The sequence below is a fragment of the Alexandromys fortis genome, unplaced genomic scaffold, assembly GCF_014885135.2.
Source record: "Alexandromys fortis isolate MF-2015 unplaced genomic scaffold, M_Fortis_MF-2015_v1.1 scaffold_108, whole genome shotgun sequence".
In the NCBI taxonomy this organism is placed as follows: Eukaryota; Metazoa; Chordata; class Mammalia; order Rodentia; family Cricetidae; genus Alexandromys; species Alexandromys fortis.
This window is the reverse complement of record NW_026067994.1, coordinates 452,252-464,048: the sequence shown is the minus strand read 5'-3', so window position 1 is coordinate 464,048 and position 11,797 is coordinate 452,252. Positions and strand designations below refer to the sequence as shown.

Sequence of the window (11,797 nt, the reverse complement as noted above, 5' to 3'; positions counted from 1 at the left end):
CCTCCTCCTCCTCCTCCTCCTCCTCCTCCTCCTCCTCCTCCTCCTCCTCCTCCTCCTCCTCCTCCTCCTCCTCCTCCTCCTTCTTCTTCGTCTCACTCTAGTTTCTGAGTTAACCATATGTTTGAAACTTGATCTTCTCTTCTAATGCTGGCCAGCAGCAGTAAGTGACAGCTCCCAGGCAGCTATGAAATCACAAGGGCAGACAACCTACACTCCACAGCATTCTGTGCCACTAAGGTAGATGGTCGTGGAACAGTGCAGTAGATGTATTTTTGACTTATGACATTTTCCATTTACAATGTGTTTTTCAGGACATATAACAAAACCATAAATCAAGGAACATCTATATTTTAGTCCAGAATTCAGGAAGGACATTGCTTGGTATTGCAGACCTCAGACCAATACAATGACTCAGAAGAAGTCATGTGATTTATGTATGTAGGAAATTATCGAGGGATCACATGCCAAAAGGAGCAATTGTGTAAACATCAGAGGACTCCATCTTGGTTGGTGTTCTTTAATGAAGTAAATTTGAGGATGCGACTTGAGGTATTTGTTTGGTTTTCCTTGAACCTAATTTTCATCTTTGAGAAGATTGGATTTGATAATCTTTAAGACTCTATGCAGCTCTAAATCACTCTCCCTACAACACCAAAGCTGGGGATAAAATGGGCTGAACAAAGCATCTCTAAATCATCTCCTAAGAGTTCTAAGAATCAAGGCTAAGTGCTCAGTGTCCATCAAACAGTTTGAAACATTACTTCGAACAACTGATTTTATGATACATTGTATACTTTTATATTTTTGTATGATTTAATTTCAATAAGAATTTCAAAATGATAATTTCTCCAGTTGGAAGACTGAGGCAGGAGACTTGAAAGCTTTAACCTGGGGTACGTAGTGAGACCCTGTCTTTGAACACCTTTACTCCCAGCATTCAGGAGGCAGAGGTAGGGGGATTTTTGAGTTTGAAGCCATCTAGCCTACAAAGTGAGTTCCAGGACTGATAGGGCTACACAGAGAAACTCTATGTAAAACCAAACCAAATCAAACCAACCAACCAATCAACCAAATAAACAAAAAACTCAAACCAAAACAATAATACCCACCAACAAAGCAGACTTCTAGATAAGGTGGAAGATTTTAAGCAGGTTGTAAGGAATGGCTGATCATACTTAGGAAAGCCGGGGTCTGAAATATTTTAGAATCCATCAGCTGCCATTAGGTTGCTAGGATCCGCTTTGTCAGCTCTTCAGCAAACAACTCTAGCACTGATGGACCTGCCGAGACAGCAACCAGCTCAGGGGCCACTGCAGCTGAAGAATGGGGACTCTGAAGTTGGTTGCAAATCAGGCTGTCATTCTTCTCTCAGCAAATCCACAAAAATCTAGATTTTTATCTACGGGGTCCCCAGCAACTGCCACTGGGACCACCGTCTATGAGGACCGAAACCCCGGGAAGTACAGACAACCTCTTAACAGTGCCTCCACTAGCTGCTGCCCATGCCAACAGGGTGGGGTTGCAGTAACCACACCTGAGCAAACAGTGCCTTGGCTGGTCCCAACTCACAGAAAACTGCACAGCAGAAAAACTGAGAATCCCTGAAAGTCAGAACTAGTTAAAATCAATGAGTTTAGCCTGGAACAGAAAGACTGAAAAATAACACCCAGGCAGGAGGTTTCATTATCTTGTATCTCCATTCAGTCCTAGCACCCCCACAGCTTCTGCTTATCAAGCAATGCCCTTTGTGCACTTCCCTCTACTGTTCAAACACTGCCTTTAAAAAAGCCACTATTGCCTGATACCAAAAATTATTGGCCAGTTCCCTTGATGAACATAGACACAAAAATTCTCAATATAACACTTGCAAACTGAGTTCAAGAACACATCAAAAATGTTGTTCCTCATAATCAACTTGACTTTATTCTAGGGATTTAGGGATCAATAAATATAACCTATTAATGTAATCTATCACATAAGTGGACTAAAAACAGAAATCACATGATCATCTCAATATATTCAGAAAAGACTTTCGACAAAACTCAACATAACCTTGGGAAAAAAACCCTTGAAAGACTAGTAGTGGAGGGAACATATCTCAACACAATAAAGGTCGTGTACAACAAACATATAGCCACCATCTTGTTAAATAGGGAAAAACTGAAGGATATTCTCACTGAGGACAGGACAGGGCTGCTGGCTCTTTCCTTTTCGGTTCAATACAGTGCTTGAAATCTTAGCTGGAGTAGTTAGACCAGAGAAGTAAGCAAAAGGGATACACACAGGAATGGAAGCAGTCCTATTGGATGATGATGTGATTCTATTCATGAATGATCCTTAAAACTCCAACAGAAAACTCCCAGAGCTGATGAATAGTTTCAGCATAACTAACATATCCAAGTCTGTGCCCTTCTTACCTACAAGGACAAACACACCAGGAAAGAAATCAAGGAAACAACCCCTTTTACCATAGCTTACAAAGAAAATTCCTTAGAACAAACCTAAACAAGGAAGTGAATTACTTATAAATGAAAAACAATTGTTCTGGGGGATTTTTTGAGGGTTTCTCTGTGTAATAATCCTGGATGTCCTGGAACTAGCTCTTGTTGACCAGACTGGCCTCAAACTCACAGAGATCTGCCTACCTCTGCCTCCTGAGTGCTGGGATTAAAGGTGTGCACCACCACAGTCTGTCTTATAAATGAAAATTTTAAAACATTAAAGAAACTGAGGAAGAAATCATAAGATGGAAAGACCACCTATGATTATGGATCAGTAGGATTAATATTGTGAAAAGGTCACTGTATCAAAGTCAACCCAAATGTTCAATGTAGTTTGCATCAGAATTACAATTCAATTTTTCACAGAAAAAAAAATCCTAAGATTTATATGGGAGCAGAAATGATGCCAGAGAGTCAAATGATCCCAAACAATAAATACTGCCGGAGGTGTCAGACTCCAGATGTCAAGGCCCACTACAGTGCCACAGTGACAAAGACAGCATGCCACTGCCCCCACGTAGACACATTGGTCAAAGGAGCAGACTAAAGACTCAGACAGTAGTCTAAAGACATTTAGCAACCTAATTCGTGACAAAGATAACTGAAACACACATTGAAGAAAAGAGAGCATCTCAAAATATGGTGCTGGGAAAGCTAGATATTTACCTGTAAAAGAATGAAAACTGGATATTTTCCTGGAGAAGAATAAAAGTTCATTCTTTAAATTTTTGGTAAAAGATTATTCTATTTTTCATGCATTAGTGTTTTGCCTGAATGTATGTGTGTGCATCACATCTGTGCATTGCCTGCAGAGTCCCCAAAGAGGGCATTTTTTTTATGGATGGTTTTGAGCTGCAGTGTGAGTTCTGGGAACCAAACCTGAATCTTCTACAAGAGTAGTAAGTGCTCTTGACTGCTAAGCCATCTTTCCAGCCCTGAAAGGTGATTATTTCTCACCATGTACAAAAATTAATTCCAAAAGCATGAAAGACTTGAATACTAGACCCAAATCTCTGAAATGAAGAAGAAGAAGAAGAAGAAGAAGAAGAAGAAGAGGAGGAGGAGGAGGAGGAGGAGGAGGAGGAGGAGGAGGAGGAGGAGGAGAAGGAGGAGGAGGAGGAGAAGAAACGAAGAAGAAGAGTCCACTTCAAGATATAGACTCAGACAAGGCCTTTCTGAATAGGACCTGATTTTGCAATAAGTAAGACCAAAATAATAAATGGAATATCATGAAATTAAAAAGTTGCTGTACTCTGGAGTCAACCGTTAATCAACTAAAGAGGTAGCCTCCAGAACGGGGATTTTTTTTTTTTTTTGCCAGCTATACATCTGACAGAGGATTAGTATGTAGAATATAAAAATAACTAAATACAAAGAAAGTAAACAGTGCAATTTAAGAAAGTGGACTCTGGGACTGAACACAGTTCTCAAAAGAATAAATATGACTAATAAACATTTTAAAAAGCGCTCATCGTTCCCAGCAATCAGAGAAATAAAAATTAAAATTACACTGAGATTTCACCTTACCGTATTCAGAATGGCTAAGATCAAGAAAACCAAAACCAATAATTGACAGCCAGGACGTTGGGCAGGAGAATGTTTATCCACTGCTGGCAGACTATAAATAGGTGCAGCCACTTTGGAAGTCAGTGTTCAGACTCCTCAAAGAGCTAGAAGCAGATGTATCATATGATACAGCTATGCCCTCTGAGGCATATACCCAAAGCTCTCTAAACCATCACAGGCTTACTTGCCTGTTCATGCTCATTGATGTTCTAAATACACAAGCTAAGAAATGGAATCGATACAATGGGATTTTATCCATCTGTAAAGAAAAATGAAATTATAAAATATGCAGGAATTGTATTAAAATTGGAAAATATTTGGTTATGTAAGGCAATTCAGGCCCAGAAGGACAAATGCCACATGCTCTGTCTCAGAGGTAGATGCAGCTTGGACTTAGATTTGGGTGTAACTTGGGGTACCTGTACAAGCCAGGGAAATAGAAATGAGCAATTGCGCAGGGGTTTAGGAAGATCTTAAGGGAAGGGGAATAGTAGAACACAGGGGATATAAAGGAGAAAGGGCAACAATGGCAGGTGTTAGGTAAAGACAGGGGTGGGATTGCAGAGGGAAGGGTTGTGGGAGGGATAACTAACACTTAGGAGATTTGAAAAAGCCATATAGAAATCAATTTTATAAGCTCACTGAAAAATATGACTTAAAAAGTTTGAATAGAAGTACCCTAGATGGGGGGATAATTCTCTTTCCAGAAGCCATGTTATTAAACAAAAATCCCAGTGCCTGATAGGGGATACTCCCCTTTGTGTTGTTGGTGAGAGGCAGCTCAGCAATCCCTAAAACAATACAAGTTATTACCATTACTCTTGATTACCCACCAGAACATGATGGTAAGACTCTCTTGGTGAAAACACTACATATTTTGGTCATGAGACAGTCAATCCGATACTGAACAGGGTACTTCCTCCCTGCTGACTAGCTTTCGTGGTGCTAAAAAAAATTCTTTGTATGCTACCAAGGGAAAAAAGTCATCAATAGTTTTACCCAGCTGTGAATTCTTGAGAACTACATTAATGACTGGCCTGGAAAGATATTATGGGTGTTGCAATAGTGGCACGAATGCTATGGGAATAATTGGTGACATTTATTGGATATAAGTCCCACTCCACAGGAGGGAGCTCATTCTTGTATAAACCTGGCCAGGAACCTGTGGCTGGAGGAGAGGTCATAAGCCCTAGGGGAGAGCCTACTACTATTATCATGCTAAATATAGCATCAAACTGCTTTCAAAATAATTTTATTCATACCCAATAATTAAGGCAGCTCTTAGTCCTCATCTGAGACGCTTCTTTTTGCAGTGGGTGGTGGTTAATGAAGAGACATGCAATTGGTCAACACGCAAAGAATAAGTAACCATTGGAGTGTTCAGCATTAAATGAGTGTTTATGCTGTGGGGTATTTGTACACCATGTGAAGGTATATTGCTGTGATTGGTGTAATAGAAAGTTAAATGGCCAATAGTTAGACAGGAAGTCTAGGTGGGATTTCTGGGGAGAGAAAGAAAGAGGAGAGGAAACAGGAGATGCAAGATGCAAAAGAGGTAACACCACGTGATAGAATGTAGATAGATTAACTTAAACTGTAAGAGCTAGTTAGGAACAAGCCTAAGCTATAGGCTGGGCTCTCATAGTTAATAAGAAGTCTCCACGTCATTATTCGGGAGCTGGCTGACGAGACATAAAAGGACTGGTTACATGTCTACGTCACCTCTCTCCCCACCCAAGGTACAGGGAACCTACAGAAAAAAATGGTAGAAAGTTTGAAAGACCCCAAGGTCCAAGGTGAGGGAGAATTGCTAAGATCTGTTTTTGTTATTGTTAGTTTTTTGATTTTTTTTAATGGATGCTTCTCACAAACTCACAGTGATTGTGGTTATGTGTGTAAGACCTGAAGACCTGTACAAGACCAAGACAACATTCCAGCATGGATAGTAGAGGGGCACTTGAGGTACCATCCTTAGCTGAGGAACGATAGCAGTCAACGACCACTGGGCTACACAGGGGAGGGACAGTCATTTTTTTTTCTTCAGGGGTGTGGCTCCTGGTAAGTTGGTCATACTCTAGAAGGCTCCACACCCATGGGAGAAGTTGTCGTACTAGTTTGATGTAGTGACTTTAAAAAAAAAAAAAGATGAGAGAAGGTTGAGAGGGAAGTATGTGTGTATATGTGTGTGTGTGTATGTGTGTGTGTGTATATGTATGTGTGTATATGTATGTGTGTATATGTATGTGTGTATATGTATGTGTGTATATGTATGTGTGTATATGTATGTGTGTATATGTATGTGTGTGTGTGTGTGTGTGTGTTTGTGTGTGTGTGTTAGGGTCCAGAATGAGTTGGAGGGAAGAATTTGTGGGTTGGATATTGCCAAAATACATTGTAAACATCTACAAAATTATCAAAGAATAAATAATACATAAAAACAAATGTGTAAGTATTTAGTAGGAAAAAATTATAATCTTCTATCACAAAACTTGAAACAATAGTAATAAAAATTATCTAGTATGAACTGGAGTATGCTAGAGAACATTCAGGTGGGAGTTCCAATGCCACTGTTTCATAAACGGACAGCCCTGGCCAGACACAGAATGATCTGGTTTCAGTTTTGCACGTGGAATAGGAACCCTACCCTTAAATCCCAGTGCATAAATCACTCTGTGCTCTACAAATCCCCATTCTGCTGTCCTACTCACAAGATACTGATGATGCTTTATGAAAACCCAATCCTTGGCAGGGCAACACCGTGGCTTGCCGTGTGTGGGCATTACTATGCACCACATACAGGCGGCTGGTGGACCCTTTTCAATTTCCTTCTGACCTCCGAGTATGTCCCTGTGCTCATCTACTTTTAAAGGAGGTCAGTAGAAGAAACCCATACAGTTCTACTTTAATCTATTTTGCCTATTTCCAATTCTAGAGAAGGTTTGGGGGAGAGAGAGCTGGCTGGTTAAAAGGGTGGGAGTTCCGAGTTCAAGTAAAGAGCGAGCCACAGGAAATTCAAGGGAATCACAGCACTTGTGTGTGGCCGCTGGTTGTTCACCTTCAGTATGCTCTACTATTGTAAACAATTTATTGTTTGTCATATGGCCATCTGTAGAAACATACAGAAAGGAATTTTTTTTTTTTGGTTTTTTGAGACAGGGTTTCTCTGTAGTTTTGGAGCCTGTCCTGGAACTAGCTCCTGTAGACCAGGCTGGTCTCGAACTCACAGAGATCCGCCTGCCTCTGCCTCCCAAGTGCTGGGATTAAAGGCGTGCGCCACCACCGCCCGGCTTAAGGAAATATTTTTATATAGTTATTTATTTATTTTTTTTTTAACATACCAGTGACTTTAGTTTCCCTATAACTAAAAAGGTTTGCCATCTCAGGAACTTCAGGTATGAAGGTGGCTGTACAAGTGATAATGCTGTATTTACCTACTATGTCCAACCAGGAAAAGTGTGATAACCTTTGGTTGTCCTTTGATTATGCCTTATACCAACATATTTTGAATAACTGAGCATGCATCTGATGCCATCCTGAAGCAATGGGAAGAATGAGAAGTCCTTTTCTTAATCTCTGCTCCAGGGCTCACCTCAAAGTGCCATTTTTGCATCATAGCTCTTTAAGGCCCAATATTAAGTCATAGCTATAACCCAAAGCTTTTCAGGGGAGGCCTTAGATAAAGTGATGCTCAACAGCTTCACCTTGGCCATCACAGGTGGCATCCACCGGAAAGATGGGGGAAGAAACCACAGAATGCAAGGGAAATACAGCACTGGTGCGGGCTCCACTTTCCTTACTCAGAGCAAGTCAAAGCCTTTGGAAAGAAGGAAGAATGGTGGGTCTCTATTACACTGTTACAAATATGTGCAACCAGATACAGCCTTGCTTGCTGCTTATCACAGGAACCTCATATTCAAAGGATCTTTCCCATGTCTTCTCCAGAAACTACAGAACATCAGGTGATCACATTGAGTCAACAAACCCATAAAGAGCTGCTTCTTGGGGTTCAAAATCCAGCCTCTACTGAGTAGAAAGTACATATTGACAAAAACAAAAGCACAGGTTGCTTGTGAGCAATAAACCGTGGTATCTATTTAGATGGGTGTGTAGTGAGATAAATGCATCTGCCTTCTAGCTTTGATGGCTACGCTAATCCTGAAGTCAAATGGAACCCAGGGTGGGGTGACACGGGAGAGCGGGGAAGAGGCTCCAAAGAGAACGGAACGAACGGAAGCAGCCGTTGTTGAGATCTTAGGAGAGGCAGCTGCTCTTAAGCTTTTTTAAATTTCATTTTACGAAGTCCCACCTTTCCCTGACTGCAGGACAAATCCGTGTTTTGTTGTTGTTGTTTTTCCCCCATTTAGGGTGGTCCTTGTTTCCAAGGTCAATCCCTCTCGATTCAGACAGATGCCCCCTTTCAGGGTCTCCTTACTAGGGCCAATCTTAGAGCTTTACTCTTTGATTTGAGAGGCCAAGGCCAAACGATGGCTGAAGGGGCTGTATCAACTGTCTCTCCTTATCAGACTTCCTGGTCCATGGAATGTATCTCGTTCCTGTATTTGTGGATCCCTAGCTAACAAGGCGCGACAAATGGGGTTCAAGTGAGCACAAGCCAAGCTGGTCTCCGCAATAGGCACACCACCTAAATTGAGTCCCCTGTTTCACCAAGGCGGAATGGATGCGGGACTTCGCACCTTGGCGTCTCTCAGTAACGCCGTGGCCCCGAATCATTCCAGGATCTCGGGAGCAACTTCGGCGGGAACTGGTGAGCAGGATTACTCCCAGCCCCGAAGAGGCGACCAACGGCTTAAGACACACTAGGTATCCTCAGCACTCCAGCACCCTTCCTCCATCCGAGAGGCCTCCAAACCAGTGTGCCCCTATCCGGCTCAGTCCCCTTCCTGGCGGCGTTCCCCTTCCCTATCCGCGCCTCCCTTCCTAGGTGGAGCTCCCTCAGGCAGTGCCTCCTTTTTTCCCAGCCCCGAGCCCCTGCCCCGGCGGAACTTCTGACCTTTTCCGAGCCTCAGAGGTGTCCACTTGTCAGGTCCGGTCACGAATGTGGCCGCTGGTGCCCAGCAGGTACAGGCGTCGGCGCCCCGCTCCGCCTGGCCCCGCCCGCTGCAGGCGCTGGCAACCACCGATGGCCCTACCCTGCTAGCCCGCAAGCAGGTAGCCCAACACTGCGCTTTCCTTCGCGCCCCTTGACCCTGCTTCACAGACAGTCCCTGCCCCGCCACAGGCACTCCCTAAAGAGTGTGCTGCTGAAGCCCAGGCTTCTGGCTTATCGAGGCAGACTTTTTAATGGAAACTTCCTACTACGTAAAACAATTCCTGTCCTGGGAGGTAGGGAAGGTATAGCTCTGAATTTTGCCTGTCAGGGAACCACAGCCAGCATACATGGGACAATTGGCCATGGACTGCTCACCTGCTGCCAAAGAAAGCTCTGATGGGCGGTACATACATGAGTGGACGCCTTTAAAGAAAAAGAAATCCATCCATCCATCCATCCATCCATCCATCCGTCCGTCCGTCCGTCCGTCCGGCCGTCCGTCCGTCCATCCATCCATCCATCCATCCATCTGTCCGTCCATCCATCCATCATCTGCTCTGTACACATTTGACAAAAATCTACCAGGTGGGCATAGATTCCGGGAGAAGTCCAAGAAGAGTTCCCTTCCTCCCTTGAAATGCATGGCTCTCACTGTAGTGTTTAAGATGCTATGACCTTTGTAGTTCTTTAGCCCTTACTGACCTTATTCTGCACCCGCCCTCCCCAGCCCCCGTGCTGCCCCTTACCCCTTAAAGACAAGAGGAGAATGTTAGTACTAAGGTTTTCTTTTCACAGGCTGGTAAGAAGCAGCAGAGGAATCTACGAAAAGCTGCTCTGTTTTCAGAAAAGGTATTATAATAAACATTTATATTGTCAGCTTGGGGACTAGTACTGGGAAGAGTCAGACCTCATCCTGGAGTTTGCTCACACTGTAGGTTTTGAAATAGAGGAAAGGGAGGAACCCTACACAGTCATCAGTCTGGGAGGGGCTGCTCTGGGGCTTTCTGCTCAGGGAGATTTTATTTTCCTCATAGGCAAAGGTCATGAGGCAAACGTGTGTCATTTCAATTATATAGCTACTGACTGACTCGCAAAGATGCTTTTAAAATTTCTTTTTCTCTTTTTCTTTTCTTTTCTTTTCTTTTCTTTTTCCTTTTTTTTTTTTTTGATAGAATCTTACGTAGCCCAGGCTGGCTTCAACTTTGCCAGGTAGCCAAAGATGACCTTGGACTTCTTATCCTTCTGCTCCTGCTTTGAAAGCACAGGGATTACAGGTTATCCTCTACTTCTGGTTTATGTGGTTCAGGGGTTGAACACAGCGTTTTGAGCAAGCTAGGAAAATACTCTACGAATTGAAATGCATCCACAGCCCAGAGATACTTACTTCGTGTGTGTGTGTGTGTGTGTGTGTGTGTGTGTGTGTGTGTGTGTATGTGTGTGTGTGTAGGCAGAGGTCCATGGTGGGTGTCTCTGATCACTTTCCACCTAATTTCCTGAGACAAGGTCACTCACTGAACCTGGAGCTGGTTCACCTGTTCAGTTAGATGATGGACCAGCAAGCCTTCGGGATCCTCCCTCATTGCAGTAAGATGATGGGTGTGTGTGGGGCCCCCTTCATGCTCAGCATTTTACACGAGTCCTGGGGATCTGAACTCAGGTCCTCATTCTTGCACTGCAAGCATTTTACCTGTCAAGCTGCCTCTTCAGCCCTGAGATGCTCCTTAACTGTGAAAAATCAGAACTTAGGAAAGGATCATGGTAGCATCCAGATATTAAGACAAGCCAGTTTTTAAAGTTTAATTTTGACTGCCCTTAACTTCATTGAAATAAAACAGTTTCAATGAAGTAGTTAAAAACAAAAAGATCAAGAAATTAACTTTAAAATAATACAATAATATAAATTACAGTATTTCCAAATTTCATCCATATTCTAGCATCTATCAGATTTTCATTTCTCTTGCTTGGTAATATTCTATTGCATATTTAGAAAGTATTTAATTCATGTATTCATCTCATGGTGAAAATTTGGTTTGTTTCCACATTTTGGCTACTGTGGATAAGGCTGCTATGAACATTTGAGTCTCTGCTTTCAGTTTTTTTTAATATGCCCAGAATCTACCTCTCTCATCTCCCCCTCTTCTGAACTCCCCAGCCCCCTGCCACAGGGCTTGACCTTCAACTCCCTAGATGGAGCTCCTCCTGCCTCTGCAGCTAGATTTACAGATATGTTCTGGATTATGTAGTGCTGGGGATTGAATCCAAGAGTTCGTGCTAGGTAAGAAATCTACCTCCTGAGCAATATCCCTAACACAACTGTTCTCCTCTCCCCTTCTCTCACTGACCTACTCTCCAAGATCACAAGTGTATTTCTAGATATTCATTCCTCATGATGCTACTGTAAGCGAGACTTTAAAAACTTCTTTCAAGCCAAGTAGTGGGTGTGGCCCATGCTTTTAATCCAAACTGTTGGGAGTCAGAGGCAGGTAGATCTCTGAGTTCAAGGCCAGCCTGGTCTATAGAGTGAGTTGCAGGACAGCCAGGGCGACACAGAGAGACCCTGTCTTGAGAAACTGAAAAAAAAGGGAAGGAAGAAAGAAAGAAAGCAGTTCGTCTTGCCTTACACAGAGCTGATTCACTACCACAGCATTAAAGGCTATAAAAATAATTCATTCAAAGATGG

At 42.8% G+C, this 11,797-nt stretch overlaps 1 protein-coding gene across 1 annotated transcript in view; it reads right to left on the bottom strand.

The window, feature by feature from the left end:
* Positions 1–9,339, bottom strand: part of Tmem45b (transmembrane protein 45B) — a 40,599-nt gene extending 31,260 nt beyond the window's left edge. Inside the window, exon 1 of the mRNA XM_050160063.1 lies at positions 9,079–9,339. The gene's annotated coding sequence lies outside the window, so the exon portion shown is untranslated. The remainder of the gene's footprint in view (positions 1–9,078) is intronic.
* Between the last annotated feature and the right edge of the window lie 2,458 nt (positions 9,340–11,797).